Source organism: Pseudophryne corroboree, chromosome 2 (assembly GCF_028390025.1).
Source record: "Pseudophryne corroboree isolate aPseCor3 chromosome 2, aPseCor3.hap2, whole genome shotgun sequence".
Classification (NCBI taxonomy): domain Eukaryota; kingdom Metazoa; phylum Chordata; class Amphibia; order Anura; family Myobatrachidae; genus Pseudophryne; species Pseudophryne corroboree.
The window spans coordinates 78,637,709-78,641,350 of NC_086445.1; positions in this window are offsets into that span (position 1 = coordinate 78,637,709).

Sequence of the window (3,642 nt, forward strand, 5' to 3'; positions counted from 1 at the left end):
GTCGGGAAGTACAAACAACCAAATCTAAATATGATGAATTCACAGTAAATGGAACGTCGCATAAATTGCATAATTTCATGACCTGTCACACCACTAATGTGATCTACCTGATTGAGTGCAGCTGTCACATGCTGTATGTGGGTAAAACCAGTCGGGCACTCAAAACCCGCCTGAGTGAACATATAAGAAATATCAAGAAAGGAGTCATGACACATCCTTTATCCAGTCATTTCAAGGAGAAACACAACTGCTCCACTAAACACATTGTACAATTTCTGGCAATTGAAAATATCAAGAATTCATGGAGATATAGAGATGAAACTACAAGACTCGCCAAAACAGAGATGAAATGGATTTTTAAATTGAAAAGCCTTATTCCGAACGGCTTGAACGCCGATTTTGAACTCAAATGGTTCTTATGAAGATTCCTCCATAATCAATTACACACACCTCCCTCTCTTTTTCCCTATTTTTCTCCTCATCTTCTTTTCACATCTTAATCTCCTCACCTCATATTTATTCTATTTATTTATGCATTTTTAGTATCATAAATCATAAATTCACTTTCATTATGCAATAATGTTTTTATTAGAAACCTCCTTTAATGTATCTGTTCATCATCATTGTGATATCAGAGCATTCCCCACTATTTTACTATTTTTCAATTCTAAGCATCATAAATCATAAAATCACTGTTTTTATGCAATAATTTTTTTATTGTGAAAAATATCCTTTAATGCATCTGATCATCATTGTTATTATATCAGAACATCCCCCACTATCTTTTATCCTAATTTGTGCTGTTTTGACTTTAGACTGAGTTATACTTTTTTTCTGTAAGGTTTTTTCGGCTCTGAGACGCGAACAGGAAGTGCGTCACAGGAAGCCGGTTTGCGGTTCACCGTGCGTTCCATCTACCGGAAGTTCGCGAGGTTGATCCGCGAAGCCCTATCGGACTGCTCGGCGCATGTGTGTAACCACTGTTACCACCAATGGAGACTGAAAAAAGTCAAAGAAAATATACACAATGGAACTATGTTGCTATTACAGTTAGAATGGGACTGTTCACGCCGCACCGGAAGTTAGGGTATGACCACTTCCGGAAATCCCGTTTTTTTATTCTTATTAATGTGTTCTTTTTGTATTTCTCTGGTTTTATATGATTTTATCTAAGGGAAAGCTTAAATATTGAGATTATATGATTCCATTATTACTGCTATAGATCGAATTTCTGTATATCATGATGTGACCCTGCGACCCGGATGTGAATCTAATTAATGCCTTAAATAGCCCATCTCAGTCAGTGCTTGTCATGCAGCCTTGATGAAGGGAGGTATCCCGAAACGCGTCGGCACTGTATGACAAGCAAATCGCAAAGGGAAGTTCTATCAGACAGACGAAGTGTCGTGGACTGTGGAGTATTGGTTCCGGAGCCGTTATCTCCCCTTGGCGACATCTTATGTGCACTCACTTCATCCAATCTGGTAAACCTCCACCTTTACTTGACTCCAGGACTTTATGATGTTATAATTATCCAGCAGTCAACGGGAGTTTTAAGCTAACTTTTAAAAACCTATATTTTATTGCTCTCTGGTAATTTTCCATTCATTACCAAATTACTTGGATCCAATTTATGGTGTTATTGTATCCATCAATGTTTTTGTATTAAACTTGTATTGTTATAAACGTACTACACTATATATGTTTATTTCTCTCCCACATATGGATCAATGTGATATGAATATGCGGTAAATCCCATGCCAGATGCTTTGTAAGGGAAGTACCATTCCATATTTTCTCACCAATTAGCGCATATCTTCTGGTCTAAACTCTATCAGATATACATAGATGATATTATCATGCAGCGCACTGAGGCTGAGCACAGATATGGTATGTGACTGTGTATCGTTTTTTTTCAGGCAGAGAACGGATTATATTAAATAATAAAGTGGTCAGTCACTAGTAACTAACTATCAGCAAAACTCTGCACTCTGAGTACTCCTAATGCTCCCCAAAATTACTAAGTAATCAACTCAAGTGTCTCTATCTACTAACGGAGAGGACGCCAGCCACGTCCTCTCCCTATCAATCTCAATGCACGTGTGAAAATGGCGGCAACGCGCGGCTCCTTATATAGAATCCGAGTCTCGCGATAGAATACGAGCCTCGCGAAAATCCGACAGCGGGATGATGACATTCGGGCGCGCTCGGGTTAGCCGAGCAAGGTGGGAAGATCCGAGTCTGCCTCGGACCCGTGTAAAAAGGCTGAAGTTCGGGGGGGTACGGATTCCGAGGAACCGAACCCGCTCATCTCTACATATAATACAAATATTGAACCCGAGAAAGGCATGCAAGGGTTAAGGGGGCGTAGCCCCTTGCGATGGTGTGAAGAGCGCCCGTAGGGCGCGATGATGCACCTAGTAGGTAAATAAGAAGCTTCAATCACTCCGGGAGCCTATGCTTGTTCGTTAGAATGTGTATAGAGCTAAGGACAGCCTATAACCAGGAAATATTTTTTAATTACTATTGCAATCCATGTATGTGACTTTGTAACTGTTTTGTTTTTTTGTAACATTTTGGCACTGAATCATTTTACGTAATAGTTGCCTACCTGACCCTCTCCATGAAGGAGAAAATGCTCTGTTCTTGGACTTTCCTGGTAATGTATGATTGCCATCACCTGTGGTGAGCTAGGTAATTGATAAGAAAGGTGTTTCACCACAGGTGATGGCAATCATACATTACCAGGAAAGTCCAGGAACAGAGCATTTTCTCCCTCATGGAGAGGGTCAGGTAGGCAAGTATGTTTTACGTCTCTTGTCAATAAAGTGTTCTTAATTAATTAATTGCAAGAAGCAGGGGGCGTCCAATTTACGGCATGGCAAGTTGAGGTGCTGAGCTTGATTAGCATAGGCAAATGCAGGGGGGGTGTCCAGTTGCCCAGAAACCCACCTCCTCTTCGCCAGCGGCAAAAAAATGATGACCACAATAGCAATAGTATTTAATACGATTACTAGAGCTGCTGCCACAGTTTAAGGGACAGAGTGGCGCAGCCACTTCTTCTTTCCGTACCCGGCATTAAGATGATGATGTTTCTACCATCTCTGCCATAGATGGCAAAACTATTTGACATCGGGCATCCACCATTGATGATTTGTAAACATCGATGGTCGATGGCCATTCCTAAGCCTGAGCAATTGTGGTAGAGAGGATAGGAGACCTGTGGCAACTTGGTAATTATCACAGGAGTGTAAGGAGTGTGGTACCATCAAAGTATTCGAAGTATTCAAAGTACTGCGCTCTGACCAAAGTCACTTCTAAAACCTCCCACACTTCCAGCATGTCTTAAAAAAGATTTTTAAACTGTAATGTGTTGACAAGGGGAAGTGTGAGCGGCTATTTCTCTTTGTTTTGCTGCTGTTTGTAGGTACGTTCTAACAACACTTTGTGACTGTCCGGATTATTTCTGGGTGTGCTGTGGATGCGCTAGTCCTTTTATATTCTTTGTGTACTTTTGTTCTTTTTCTGTTGTGACCTAGCCTGCTTTTTTTTGTATTTGATTCATTGTCTCATCCCTTGCAAGGGCTTATAGTTATACCAATAAACAATTTGTAAATTGTATAATCTTTTGGTACCACAGCT